Source organism: Adiantum capillus-veneris, chromosome 24 (genome assembly GCF_014529385.1).
Source record: "Adiantum capillus-veneris isolate H3 chromosome 24, ASM1452938v2, whole genome shotgun sequence".
Taxonomy (NCBI): Eukaryota; Viridiplantae; Streptophyta; class Polypodiopsida; order Polypodiales; family Pteridaceae; genus Adiantum; species Adiantum capillus-veneris.
The window spans coordinates 48,136,243-48,152,313 of record NC_140954.1 but is presented as its reverse complement, the minus strand read 5'-3'; the positions used below and the strand labels follow the sequence as shown (position 1 = coordinate 48,152,313).

The window sequence follows — 16,071 nt, the reverse complement described above, 5'->3', positions numbered from 1 at the left end:
TCTATCTCACAAGCTTGGAGTAGGTGATGAGTTCTCCATTAAAGCTTGGGAAGAGATAGTCTTCTCTTTCTTCACACATGAGCTTGTGTGAGTGTGTGTGTGATAATGCCTTGAAAAAATCAGCCCCCTCTCTCTCTCTTGGGCGAGCCCTCTTGCTAATTGCTCTTGCTGAAGCCTCATTGGCCCTCCCCAAGTCAAGCCAATTACAATTAAGCAGCATAAGTGATAGCCTTCTGACATGTGTCCCCCTTTCCCCTTTTGTGAGAGCTTTAGGTAATTAAATAATTAAACTAAACTCTCATTGGACCCCTTTGCCTCCTGGCCAATAGGAATCGCGCAAGCCATGGGGCTCCTGAATGCTCATTGGACCCCTTGGGAGACTGCCCAATAGTCTTCTAGGAGACTTAATTCTCATTGGTTTCTTTTATTAAATGTTTTTAAATTAATTAAACTAGATTTACTCTAGCTTAATTCTCATTGGTCCACTTCAAGGGTCATCCAATAGAAATTGGGCACACCTTGTGGGCATCTGGCCTAGGGAGCTGACATGTGTCCCTCATTCCCTTTGTGTAAAGGGAGCCTGTGTGTGTGTGTGTGGCTTTCTCTCTCATCCCCTACCTTTAGAGCTCGCCCCCTCCCATGTAGGGATGTGCAAAGACTTTTAGGGCACACACAAAGCATCCAATTTTCCCTAGGGTTGACCTTTGGACACAACCTTTGAATTTTGGAACCTTAGCATTTTGGAAGTCTTAATGGGCTGAACCTTAGGGTCTTTTCAGCCCATTGTTGCACATGGATCTTTTGCAGATGGCCCCCCCTTTGGATCCCTATTTTCCCTCCTTTGGATCCCTACTGTGGCCGGTCTGCTAGCTTAACGAATATTCTAGCTTTTTCTCCCCTGGCCTTCCCCACATTAAATGATCAGTTTAATATGAGAAAATCGGTTAGGAGAATTAGATATTGATTATTATGACATGATCTTTGAGCTTTTATTGGCTTACTTTGAATACTCATACCCTTTGAATAACACCAAATTGTTACTAGAACACCGATTTAGGTTTCATTTTCAAAAGGGTCCCTGCAAGGTAACTCTTATTTGACACGTTAAACTATCTAAACACACAAAAAAACTACCATTAATCATAAAGAAAACATCAAGATAATTTGCACCTTTTCAAGTACATATCTTAAATAATTCATGCAAAAAAACTGTGGATTATTTTAATGCTATGACTCTAGAAGATCTTATCAAGTGCTGATTTTTTCTATTACAAAAACATGAACTGTCATGTTTTCTATTCGAATGTCATTGCTAGTTATTTGAACCCTTTGTTAGGGATTCACAAAAGCATTTTATTCATTTACTAAATGCAAGATACCAAACATCCTTACTAATATTTGGAGTTACACTTTGCAAACTTTATCCCTTCTTTTATCACAAGAAGTACATAGGCTTCAACACATTAGTATGGTAAGCGTAAAAAGCTCTGTTCTATATCAAACTGAGGGTGAAAGAGAGAGTACATAAACGATCACAAGGACGCTGATGAATTTAACTAAATATTTTCTACAATGAGAAAGAGGTTTCTCCATATGGGTATGATTTGTTCCATCTTGCTAGCTTGTGATGATACTCTCTATTGACCAAATAGACACTTCGATAGCATGTGGTCAACTTCACCTTTTTATTGGGTCTAGCAACCTTAGTGTTGTGTTTGTGGCTCCTTAATAAGCTGTTTGTGATGTTATTGTGGCTCATGAGGTTTCTCTTGTTCATTGAAAAATCCTTTCACTTTTCGACATGCTATTCCACACATCCACATTATATTTTAGAGGTTCTTTCCATCAATGTGATGCACAAGTAGATCTACCTCAAGTCTCCATTGTACATGCAAACTTCAAGCTACTCATCTAGACCTCGTCTACAAATGTGGGGACTAAACCATTAGTTCATTTTTGTGTCACGCTCAAATTAAGATCTAGAGCATTATTCAAAAGATTCATTACTTTGTTAGCGTACAAGGTAAAATCACAGCACTGCGCTCTCATTAACCCACGTGGCTACTCTTTAAAAATGTGGGGACTAAACCATTAGTTCTTTTTTGTGTCACGCTCAAATTAAGATCTAAGCATTATTCAAAAGCTTCATTACTTTGTTAGCTCGGAGCTTTGTTTGCAGGTTTGTCTCTGGCCACTGTTTGAGAGAGAGAGAGAGAGAGAGAGAGAGAGAGAGAGAGAGAGGAGAGGAGAGAGAGAGAGAGAGAGAGAGAGAGAGAGAGAGAGAGAGAGAGAGAGAGGGCTATAAAGCGAGTAACATCTTTTTGACGCTCCTCCTTTCAACCAAAGCCATCATCACAGCACGTTATAATTTCCACACACATATTCACAGGAGTAATTGCTACAAGAGGCTGTGACTTTTTTCTAGCTAGTACTAAAGGAAGTAACAAGCATTGCTGGATGTGGGTCTACAGATTACCCTTCTCTTTCTATGCTTTTCTTCTGTGCTCCAAAATAGTGTGCATTTACCCTACGCTTAAGCAACTTATTAGGAGATTAATTAGCTGCTATGGCCTGGAAGTCAAAATCCAGATGCAAAGTGAGGGCCTCTCTCCAGCTGCAATCACCTACGCACAGGCATCTAGAAGGCATGTGGCTCTGTCGCGCTTTTCTAATCGTTGCAGTCAAAATTTAGATGCAAGGTGAGGGCCTCTCTCATGTTGCAATCACCTATGCATGCATAGATGCAATCACCTACACAAGCATCACATGTTGCAAGATTTTTTAATCACACATCGATCACAGGCGTTGACGACTTTCAAATCTATCATGCTCCCTATCAGGTGTTCTGTTCACAATGTCAGCAGATGCGAAGCGAGGGCCTATGTTTCGATGCAATCACCTACGCATGCATCTTGAAGGCATGTGGCTCTTTGCAAGATAAAAGATGTCGTGCCTTGCACCGTCTTGGTCGACATGTATGCTTAATGTGGTGCGCTTGAGAAAGCACAAAAAGTGCTTGGAGTGTCACCTCTTGGAATGCATTAATTGCTGCATGTGCCCAACTAGCTATTGTACTGGCACCTTATACCTATTCACATGAAAGCAAAGAGCCATGAAGAAAAGACTACCTCGTTGACATGGTGAGCGCATTCTTCAGTAGCATAGAGTCTCTAGGCCAAAGCTCCTCCCTATTCATTCTAGCAATAGAAGGTCGACAATGTCACTGTTTGCCTCATCGGCATATTGTCATCGAATTTCTTTTGCAGTGAAGCCTATGTGCCTTCCCCGTGTAGCAATCATAGCAGCTTTGTGTGCAACAAGACCCAGTGGCTAGATGAATAGTATGTCCAACTTCAACTACCTTACTCAACTTTTTTCTGCAAGTGCAACTAGTTATGACCAGCATTATGCCACTCCAAGTATAGCACATGGAGATTCAACAACCCTGTGCCCTCGACCATCCTTCAATGTTCATGGAAATGATATACAACAGGTCCCATGCCTAATTCTCAAGATTCACACCATTTTCATTCCGTGTAGTATGCCCGCGTAGCAACAAGCAGGACAGACTCAGAAAGGAGTATCAAAGATCTTTCAAACCGTGGTAATATTTCATAGATCATCAAGCTGGACAGTACTTCATGCTTGCCGACATGATAGCACTCCCAAAGCTCAAATATTTCACTCAGATATCTCATCAACCTCCTCCATGGTCAATAGTATGATCGGGCATCGTGCATGTCGATCCATAGTGATGTTGATTCTTTGATGCGGCCTCCCTCGATGCTGTGTAGTCCTCTGCCAGTCGTGGGCGTCTGGATCTTAATCCTAGCTCTGTCGCTTGGTTGATCAATGTGCCTCTCGTGTGAGGAGAATGTGGGATCTGCTGTGGTAGTAGCTGCTCCGATGGTTTAGTGCCCGCTCTAAAGAAGTCTGTGATCCGCCTTGACACTCACTAGCTTCTCCTCTTGTCAGGCTCTTTCTGTGTGTGCGCAGCTCGAGCAAAAAAAAATCCCAGGCATCGATTATTATCTCTGGTCCTCATTCCCCATGACTCTAGAGAGTGGTCCAAATCCCTCTTTGAACAAGCAATGGAAGCGGCCTCATATCTTATAGTTAACGGGACGTGTCCTGGCCTCTGTTGGTACTCCATTGTATCGAAGCTGGTGTCTTGTCACAACGTCGTCCTTCGCAAGCTAGAGAAGACGCGCTATATAGAAAGCCATCTTCGTGCCTAGCTCATGTGTGGGTTGTATCCAAGATCACAATTGTGTACCATAGTTACCCAACTCTAACAAGCCCCAAAGTGTAAGATCACAGCTCGAAGAGGTGAATGCACCCATTCGTAGGAGAAGGCCCACGTTCACACCTGAATTGAGTGGTAGTTTACATCTTGAATAGAGGGAGATCACTGATTCCTTTAGAGCACTTCAGAGCCAACTTATACCAGAGGTATATTAGTTGATTGAGCCATTGAGCTTAGAGAGCTCGATGCCTATGTCTATGAGGGAGACCACAACATCAATGGAGGCTCCATAGAGGATCATGACAATTCTAGAACGACATATATGGGAGACGCTCAGTACGACTATTTGCATTGGCGGACATTGACCCGATGCCGGTGTCCTCGGGCATTGATGATGATGATTTTAGTCTCACTTTATGTCAGTTTTTTTTATACCAAGGCATTGGATTAGATCCATCAATATTAAAAAAAGGACCTTTTGAAGAGGCCAGCTGTATTAACATTTTATTTCATTTCATTCATTCTCTCTCTCTCTCTCTCTCTCTCTCTCTCTCTCTCTCTCTCTCTCTCTCTCTCTCTCTCTCTCTCTCTCTCTCTCTCTCTCTCTCTCTCTCTCTCTCTCTCTCTCTCTCTCTCTCTCTCTCTCTCTCTCTCTCTCTCTCTCTCTCTCTCTCTCTCTCTCTCTCTCTCTCTCTCTCTCTCTCTCTACCCTATCGCTATCGCCAGCACATCTTTCTGCACGCGGGAAACCTCACCGCTTTGCTAATTGCAACTTGGGAAGCTAGCTGCATCCATGGCACCCTGCATTTAGCAGTCGAGCTGCACCGCGCCAATCGACAGCTAGCCGTGCGAGCTGCTGCTCAAGCTCCCTTCTCATTCGCTGCCCTCCCAGCCGACCATGAGCTGCAAATTCGCAAGTTCTTCGCAAATACACCATCTTCGCAAGTTCTGACACACAGTGTATGTTGTTAAGCAATAACTACTTCCATTGTCCATGGAAACACATGGCTGTGTTTCTGTAATTGCCTCGTTGCAGTCTCCAAGTGCATATCCAGAACGTCGGCAGGGCTGATCACTTGAACACCACACCTAGAAGCTTTCTGCTGCCAGGACCTATATATGGTCAGACCAGTTCGAGTTTGCAAAACTAGACTTGTCTGAGTTCTCAGGACGTGACCAATTAGTAAAACAGGCTAATGTTGTTTGCTTTGTGTAGCAATAACGAGTACATCCACTGGAAGATGATTACGCCAACATAGGTTCACCACATAAAAGAATCCCAAAAGCAACGTTCTGCAAGCCCACGTCGTCCCCACTCGATCTGCAACAAATTTCCAGCAGTAAGTTTTTTGACGCATAGTCACTCTCACTCACTCCGAGAGAGAGAGAGAGAGAGAGAGAGAGAGAGAGAGAGAGAGAGAGAGAGAGAGAGAGAGAGAGAGAGAGAGAGAGAGAGAGAGAGAGAGAGAGAGAGAGAGAGAGAGAGAGAGAGAGAGAGAGAGAGAGAGAGAGAGAGAGAGAGAGAGAGTATTCTCTACAGAGTCTGTTTTTCAAGTCATTTTTTTCTTGCATTGATGCATGTCAATAGGTTCTACATTACTCTGAGCAAATGCTGCATCAGATCAGTATCCTTCTAATTGTAAAGCTTGTGTGCTTGTTGCAAAGCTACAATATGACACAATTGGCTAGAACATAAATCCAAAAACGTTAGCTTATCCATCCTAATAGAAAGCACGTGTTCTCCATGTGTCATGGACTCTGGCTCAGACAGGTTTAGACCACCGTCCACAAATAAAATGGTCCACACTATGGAATTGTGCGCAACTTGCCAAATATTTTTGTGTCAAAGTGTGGAGTGCAATAAGGAAATATGACACCAAGAGGAGGGCAACAAAGAGAGAAAAACGCAAAAGAAGAGAAGTGGCTACTAAAATAGGACGGACTCATGAGAGAGACACTATGTGAAGGCAGGCATATTTGTTTAGCTTTATACAAGCTGCTCAACCTGTTGCTACCCCATCCTGGCCAGCTAGCATTGTCTGACCGACACAGCCTTGACTGCCCCTGCCCTGCCTTCCCTTTGTTGCTCGTAGCACCTGCCGTCTGTTGTGTTGGCTGTCACTCCTTTCTTGTAAGCCTTTACATCACCCTCGCTTGTGTCAAGTAAACAATGACACCCTGTTGGCTCCAAATGTTGGCACCTCTTGTGGTATTTCTTTACTCTTACTGCACTTGAGAAAACCTATAAACAATGACACCATATTGGCCCCAAAGGTTGGCACCCCTTGCCGCTCTTAGAAGCCCACGTGCACTCTCTACACCATCTCCGAGGACCCCCATTTCGCAGCTCCTCCTACTGCCTTTGCTAAGATCGCGTGTTGCTTCTCGCTCAATGAAACCGCTAGCTAGCGCTACAGTGCAGCCCGACTTGCGTGCCCACTACATGTTGTATTAATAAGCTGCCTTTTAATATTCACTTCCTAGCTATTTATCTATATTGAACTGCAATATATTATCTCCTCTCTACAAGGTTATTCCCGCAACGTCAAATCAAAGAAGGCCGTAATCGTCAGGTGGTCCGTGTGAAGCTGCAAAGAGTATAGTAGTTCGCTTCTTTGAAACATGTGCTAAGAGCGCCCTCTGCCAGCAGCAGCTGAGCATCCAAAAGCCAGCTGCGCGCCGCTGCATAGGGCCCGACTCATGATCATATGAGGTGCATAATATAAAGCTGCGTGCCCACCTGCTGTAAGCTCTTGCTAGCTAATTAGCTGGATACTGCATTCGACTGCAATATAAATCGTCTGTAGGAGGTTATTCCTGCGACATCAAATCAAAGAAGGCCGTACAGCTCGTCAGCTTGTCCGCGCAAAGTTGCAAAGAGTTATACGGTGGTTTGCCGCCCTAAAACATCAGCTATGACCGCCTTTTGCAGCAGCTAGCTGAACGAATTCCTCTTGCAAGCCTTCGGACGTGCGCGTCTTCGGTGAGTTGTGCGGCGCAATTGGTGGCGGACCGAATTGGAAGCTAAGCATCGTCTCTGGATCAGTGCCGCCTTAACAAGTTTCCATTACCAGCCAGGTATTTATTTCCAATTTTTTACCAGTGCTCAAAAAAAACATTTTTTCAAAAACTTGCCAAACCTACATATGTGAAACAACACAATTTGAAGGTTTTTATACCAAATTACAGTAAATTTTTCCAAATTTTGTAGGTTTTCTCACTTTCAAATATAAAATTTAGAGGTAAATCTCAAAATTGGTAGGTGGGATTACACTAAACCTAGGTTTTTTTCGAGCTTTGTAAATTTCCACCAAAGAAAATACATTTCTTAGCCAAACAGAGGAATGGCACAAATTGGTAATTTCAAGCATCGAATCATGTCGGTTTTTATGTCAAAAAAATGAAGCTTTTATCACAATATTCTACAAAGTGTGCACCTTTTATTTGCATTTACGATTGTATTGAGGGAATGTAAATGCTGCTGGTATTGAAATTAGAATTGGAATGTAAATGCTATTGGTATTGAAAGTTCATTTGGAAATGGTGGTCGGTGCCATAGTTGGGAATGGTATAAATTTATCAATTCAATTTAGCATTGCACTCTAGAGTCTTTGTTTGTACTCTTGTTTGTAGCGCGAGACCCTAAAGGGTCTTCCCTAACGACCCTAAAGAGTTGTATTTGCTACAAAAATATATTCATTTTACATTGTACTTCTTTGATTATTTTAAGCCTCTGCTTTGTAGGTTTGTAGTAGTATTCATGTCTAGCTGTATTTAGCTTACATTAGGTCTTGAGAATATAGCTTGATGTGAATTATTCAATGTGAATTGTAAATTGAGAGGGGTAAGATTAAGCTTTCAAGTTGAAAGGGGTGTCACTCTGACTAGCCAGTGTTGCTTGTGGTATCCACTACAGATGGCTGGTCAAAGTGAGCAAACACTATGTGATGACATTGATAGTGAAAGTATAAGTGAAGTGCGAGAATATCCTATAGAGAAACGCAGAGAATTTGTAGACTTGCAGTCACAAATCTTATTTCATGAGTTTGGGCAGGATAGTGCTTGGCCAGAAGACCAATATCTATTGTTTGGAAGGTCTGGGAGAAAACGGAATGTTTTAACCATTTTCATTGACGATGTAATGGCATGGGATGTAAATGTAAAGCTTTTGACTCTCAAGAGGAAGCTAGGACTTGTTGACCGCTACAAGGTAGTATACCGCTCAAACGAGGAGACCATGTCTATGGTCACCTTGATGGACAGAGCGAAAGTGATAGGACATATTATTCCTAGAAGAAAAATTATTTTGTATCGACTGCCTCCACCATATCCCACTGCACAACCACCTTATTAAGTTTACTATGTACTCTCCTTGCAAAATGGATGACTATTTCAGCATCTCTTAATAATATTTGATCACTAATGTACTCATTTAAAGGTGTTTATGTTGTACGTTCTTTGATTTGTACAAAAGTTCACACGTATATTTATATTTGGTCTGCAGTCATGGGCACAATAACTTCTTGGAAGTGCGCGTGTAATTATAAGTGTTCACACTCTATTAACGGTTGGGAGTTGGTGTCAAAACGGACCTTTTATTTTCATCAAAATCAAGACTCATTAGGAAAGCTACATCCTTCTGTGACCAAGCGTAGAAGGTTACAAAGTGACATTGATTTGGATGTCACACATAACATCACAGAACGAACAGAAGATCGACATGTAGAAAGAACTGAAGAGTCCAATAGTGATGGAAGGAAGGCTTTCTGCAACTGTTCTTTCTATTGCTATGGCGGGCGGTTTGTGCATACTTCAACCCTTTATCGACACCAAATTCTTTCAAAGAGATTTGGGATCTTGAAGCTCCATTTTGGTTTAGATGTGCCACATGTAGCACCTTCCTGGAGTGAAGGTCTCAACGTGGAGGAAGAGAAAATGGAAGATTCAAATGGCGGTGACCATCATGCAGATGGTGACGACCATTTACAGGCTGATGCTAGCGTGCAAGATAGCAGGGAGGAAAATGAGGAAGGGACATCTATTGTTCTCTTTGAACTAATAGAGAGAATAGTAGAACTTCAAAGTTTATGGGATGAACATAAAATGCCGATAGGTGTTCGAGATCAAATGCTATGTCTTCTGTTTGGTGACCTTGGTGGAGCTAGGGTAAAGAACTACTCTTCGAAAAGAAGCCTAGCTAAATTGTTGGTTCAGTTGCCAAAGACATGGGAAGGTGAGCTTGGAGGGGTACAAGTACCCGCGTGCTGGGATCAATTACAAACAATGTTAAAAGGTTTGGGGATGGTGACTGCCTCTCGTTATCGTATTTGTACAGGAAGTAATGGAGCAAAGCATGCACCAGAACTTCTATACCCAAGTATAGAGGACAACTTTGTAGGAGAGGTTCTAAGGTGTGCCTGTTCAGGTGCTTCAAACTCCAAAAAGCTTAAACGTGACTGTATTACTTGTTGTGAAAAGTGCAGAGTATGCACAAAGCCAAGAAAGTCAATGCTTGCTTTTGATTATATTCCAATAGGACCTCAACTGAAGCTTCTTACAAGGAGTAGAACCTTTTGTCATGAGCTATTGAGTTTGTGGCGCCATAAAAATCAATGGTGTAAGGGAGATGCATTTTCTATGGGAAGGCATATAAAGGAATTTTGGGATGGAACAAAATTCCAAGGGGTGAAGAACTTTTGGGACCCATTGTCAACATATGAGCTGCCAGTTGTTTGCTCTACACCTGGATGTAAGAAGTCTTACACGACTTTTCCCTTTGACAAACGCTCTCAAAAACTTGAAGATGCATGGGATGCTGATCGAGCAGTGTACACTTTTATCTGCTCCGAATGCAAGGAAGAAATCGAATGTGAGAAAAGGTTGTGCAAGGTAATGATGTCTATCTTCCTCTTTTTCTTAGCAAAATATACACTGAATGTCCTTACTTACTCTGATTGTTGGTGTGCATAATCAGGGTGACCCTAGAAATATAGCTCTCTTGTTGCATTGGGACGGGTTTCAAACTTCAAGAACCACACAAAAAAGTTGTGGGGTTGTGGAGATTATGGTGCTCAATGCTGGAAAACAAAACTCTATGGATATCATGCCAGTCTTGTTTATTCCACAAAGCTGCAAAAAGATTATTAAGTCTTCCGGCGATGTCTTCGGATCATTTCTGAAACCATTAGTGGATGAGTTGGAATCACTGTATATTGATGGAGTGGATGTATTATATGAGTATCCACTAGAAAACATCTTTGATGATACGAGGGTGGAATCTAAATTCTATAGGATACGAATTATGGTTATGATGGTTACCGGAGACCATCCGGCCCAATGCAAGATTGGCTTGTTCAAAAATGGGGGACAAGAGTTCTGCAGGAGAGATAAGCCACATGCATCACTTGCAAGAGATAGGCCTGGACTAGAAGGGAGGTATATTTACAATGAAAATCGCTTACAATTCAGATACCCACCAGTTGCAAGAACAACAAACGAGATGGTTCATGCCATAGCTGAGGCAAAGAGGTGTTGTACTTTTGCTAAGAAGGATGAGATTTGGAAGAAAGCTGGTTTATCAGGGGAGTCAATACTTTGGAGACTCTTTGACTTATATGAATTTGACCCCTCTCTTCACTTGGTTTTTGATGTAATGCACACCTTGTCTCTAAATGTTTTCAAGAAGTATATTGCACACTTATTCCAGAATGCAGATTCTTCAGTGAAGAAAAATATTGATGAAGCCACTTTGACTGTTACAAAATTGGCACCAGCATCTATTCGCTATGGTCGGTGGCCAAACTCACCAAGTGTCTATTATGAATCCTTCAAGGCGGAAGAGAATCAAAAGTTTATGCAGTGGTGTCTACCATATATTCTAAGAGTCGTAGATGGTATTCTGCATGCGATGCAAACTTTAGGAATCTTGTTGGTGGACATAGCACATAGCTTTTATGGCTACAGTCGAGAACATGGAATGTCGGCTACTAACATTTAGGTTATCAAATCCTTGATGCAATCTTGAAGAATCCGAAAGGAGGAATACTCAGGAGCAAACTCATCACCCTTGGAGCATGTAGCTGGAAGTGGGGAACTACTTGAGGATATTTTGCGGCATGGACTACATGACATATATTGGTGCTATATGTTCGAACGTTTAGTGAAAGCGTACACTGCTATCAAAACAAATAGCATAAATGATGAAGCATCTTTTGTACAATTCTATGTGAGAATGTTTTTCACAAAAGTATTCCAAGCAATCCAACATGATAAAGATGCCCTGCTACCTTGTGATAGAGTCCTACAACAATTTCATAGTGTATTGGGTCAAACTACTGCAGCTGATTGAGCAATCGGGGCCTCCATTGAGTGCTGCACTTCGCATCTTGATGGACTATTCAACGTTACTTCTATTGGAAAGGCAAGATCGTTGTGGAACGACATCTTAAAGTATGGCAAGAGAGCATCTTGTACTGATAACATTCTTATGAAGGGTATTGCAATATCAAAGAGGAGGGGTAATTATAGGGTTCCAACATCTGAGGAGGTTACCTACTTAAGGAGCTTTTGGAACATCGATTATGAAATCTTTTCATTTGGTGATGTGCAAACATATGACAAAGTCTTCTATAAAGGAGAACTTTTCAAGATTGGCAATGATGTAGTTGTAAAGGTGGACGCGTTAGACACCTTGTCTGAGGAGAGAGGTCATTGGAAAGCTCGCATAACCTCTTTCTTCTCCATGCAGCTTGATGGGAAAGCAATGATGTTTTTTGGTGCAACTTACTACAAACAATGTATTACAGGAGACAATTATTCAGAGGAACTAGTCATAGATACAATGACTGGAATGAGCATTCTTCAAAAAACACCGCTTCCATTTACTTGGGATAGTGTGCGGCCTATCTATTCTTTGCTTCATAAATTTATCCCATTGCCATTACCGAGGAGCCAAAGATTGATTGCATATGAAGTTAAGGACCTAAAGCAGAGGGCTAAGCTACTAATGGAAGGCAATTGTGGGAATGTACCCTTGTGGTTGGAGCATGATGACATTGTCAAAGTCCGTTTAGAAAACAATGGTACAATACAATTCAAGCATGCTGTTGTAAGATGTGTACAATGTGACAGCAAAATCACAAAGCTTGCTATTTTGAAATCTGATGCAAGTGATCCTCATATATGGAAAGTTCATGAGGAGGAAAACACATGGAGAGATTGGGATTCTTGTGTTCTTTTAATCAAAGATTGGATTGTACTAAAGCGTAAAAAAGTTAGAAATCTTGGAGAAAGTGATCGATGGATCCCTATTTTATGGAGATGTCCATAAGTCAAGGACATGAGAAAAAGACATTCATAAAGTACTTGATCACATTTGGCTTTTGCTATTAGAGAAGTAAATGATTTTGTGGTTTGAATTTTATTATATGGTTGAGCATTGTTCTCTCTATGATTTATTTTCATCTTAACTTTTTGTATTGTTCCAGTTATATCTCAAGTGGCACAAATTGAAACTTTTTGGAGTCTATCTTATCTGCATATGTCGACTACTCTTGTAGGGCTCGCATGGATCTTCCACAGTCAATTTTTCAGCAACTAGTTTCACTTCCTCATGAGGAGACTGTGAAACTACTCGACGCTTGGAGGGAACATCACTCTTTGGGTAACAAAAGGGTTGTTGGTAACTCAACTAGTTCTCTTCCATATGATCCGATCATATATGATCAAGTCTTTAGAGCTCCTCCTCCTAAACATAGAGAGCACAATAAGTTGTATGGTAGAGAATTTCTTAAAAAAGAGGATCATGGTCAGTATAGAGTGTTGTGTGCAAATTATGGGATGGTGCGAGGGTGGTTTGCAAAGGTAGGGCCAATTGCAGATTTGAGACATAATAGCAAGGGTAAAGATATGGTTTTGAGTATCATCCGAGAGAAGATGGGTGAGCTAAAGCCAGTGAAAGTATATGGTGTGGAATATTTGTGGAAAGAGTCCGACATTTACAATTGGTGTATAAAGTCATTGGCGTCCAAAAGAAAGTGGACCAAACAAAAGTCTTGCAAAGGCGCTATAATGGTATAAGTTTTTGTATTATCTTTTTATTTTGCTTTCAAATCATATGCTATGTAGATGTTTATCTTATTCTTGAGTTATGTTACATTTTTAAGGATACTCATGATGTTCAAGAGCTTTACAATGATGGTGTAGAGAAAGAGAAAGAATTATCATCAAAGGTAATAGTATAGAATGATTTTTAAGAGTTTTGATATTAAGTTTCTTATTGAGTAATTTTTATTAGGACGAGGATGCTTCCAAGCAAAGTTATGATGAGAACTTTGTAGATGTGGTAGAGGGCGATAAAGACATCTCAGAATCCACACTGGTAATTGATATATACTATTCTTTATACAAGTGTAATGCCGATCTTTTAAGATTTTTTAAAGTTTTGTGTATGTCTTATGTATTCAGAAAGAACCTGATGTATACATTCCAGAAATATCTTGGGACAATGATGAAAATCATATGGCTGCATATGAGGTATATGAAGATCATGCTACTTCTTTTGCTCTCTCTCATTTCATATCTACATGATGATTTATTTATGTGAAAATGTTGGCTTAGGAGTATCAAAATTTTATGAAAGAAAATATCTTTTCTAGTGCACTAGGAGATGTGGATTCAATGTCTTTGTCTGCTGGTGATAAGTCTCATGAAACTTCAATCGAGAAGCCAGTGAGATTTTGTTCATGTTTTTTTCCCATTGTGTAACATTTTTAGAGATGTAAAAAATATCAAGTTGTGTTTTTTGTGTTGGTAGATATCGGATAAGTTAAATAAAGTTGAAAAAATTGCATCTAAAGGGTGCGATGAAGAGCATTCTAGAAAGAGTACTCGAAAACGGAAGGTATTCAAATTATACTATTAAACTAATGCTAATTGTAAACTTGTTAAATAAATGTCATTAAAGTAATCTTGGGTTATGTCTTAGGCTACAACTAAGCTTGCTGAACTCTTTCAAAAAAAAAAAGAAGGGTCAAAAGCTAAGAGGATTCAAAAGTCAAAGGTAGCTGTTTTGTTTTTTGTTGATGGCTCTAAACACTTATACTATGGTAATAAATCTAAAGTAATGTGTCTTGTCTCTCTTTTTAGGATGTTGAGAAAGATGTTTTTGTTTCTAATGAGAAGGCTACCTTGGAAGTGCAGGTTTGTTTTCAATCTTACAAATATATCTTATGCTTACTCTCGAAAAGATTGCAACCATATTCTCTAATTTAACTCTTTATTGTGTAGGCACGCAAACTCACTAGAGAAGATCAAGAAACCATTCTGAAGAAATGGTTTGGGGTTAGAAGAGTGGAAGAAGTGTATCCATTTGTGAAGCCTACTTACATGGCTTTAAAAAAAACGAACTCCTTTTTTTGTAGAAAAACGTGTGAAACTAGCTCTTCTACTATGTGTGAAGATTTGGTAGCTTGGCTTTTATTAGAAGGCATGATGATTGTAAGACTTGAAAAGATTGGCTCTCTTTCTTTGAAGGATGTAGAAGTAGCTAATGATAAAGACTAATGGTTGTATGATGGACTTTGTAAGAATTTTTGAGAGACATCTATATGAAAGTGATCATTTTTAGTTTTCTATTTAATCTTTATCTCTTTTAGTCAAAAAGTATGTGCTATTTTGTATATGTTATGTTAAATTGATTATTTATGTGAATTATTATAATACAACTACATAGATAGCATTGTGTGGTTACAACTATGTAGATGAAAGAAGAATTTCTTACTATATGGTTAGTTAAAACTCCCATATAGCTATAATATTATGGCTACAGCCATATAGGAGAATCCGAGTCAAACTAGTAAGAAATATTGCTATATGGTTACTTAAAACTCCCATATAGCTATAATATTATGCTTACAACCATATAGGAGTATTCTCATTATTACTAGTTTGCACTCTTACTAGATATGTGTATTCAATCTAGTAAGTTGCCTAGTAATTATATTTTTTTTGCTATATAGAAATGCGTCCAAAGTTCCTTGTGCCGGCATAGGTATTTGATGGTTAATGTCTCTTCGGAAATGCCAACTTTTTAAGTTCTATCCCCGTTTTATCGATTCCCGGGTTTTTGCAATTCTTTACCATCCATGGGGCATCTCCATGGAAGCTTGTAGAGTTTTCGGTTCAAACAACACGGAGATCAATTCCGCGAAGTTATCCCCTATCTCCCCCATCCCGTATTTGCAAACAAACTTGAAATTGAAAACTTTAAAAATACTCTTTAATAGCAAAAATTGAACTACTTCTATCGAGCTTAGACAATTACTCTTTTCTTATGGTACCTAGCTTTCCATTTTAGGAAGCTAGAAGGTCATCCTATAATTTATGAGTTTTCGAGCTTTCCATTAAAGCTTAAACCTAAAATACAAGGTAGTCACTAAGGCTTACACCTAAGTGCAAAGTTACCATTAATGCTTAGCTTACGAGAGCAAATCTACCTTTGGAGCTTAACTTTATGATTCATAGATGCTATTATCACTTGACCCTAATTGCGAGGTTTTCATTAAAGATCAAAAACCTAAAAATGCAAGGTAATCACTAAAACTTCCTTCTAAGTGCAAAGTTACCATTAAAGCTGAGCTTACGAGTGTAAATCTACCTTTAAAGCTTAACTTTATGATGCGTAGATACTCTTATCACTTAACCCTAGTTGCAAGGTTTCCATTAAAGCTTAAAACCTAAAAATGCAAGGTAACCACTAAAGCTTACATCTAAGTGCAAAGTTACCATTAAAGCTTAGCTTACGAGTGCAAATCTACCTTTGAAGC

General features: G+C 40.0%; 1 pseudogene; it reads left to right on the top strand.

Annotated features, from left to right (window-relative positions):
• Positions 1-10,310: 10,310 nt before the first annotated feature.
• On the top strand, positions 10,311-14,714 carry LOC147426330 (uncharacterized; annotated as a pseudogene).
• The last annotated feature ends 1,357 nt before the right edge of the window (positions 14,715-16,071 follow it).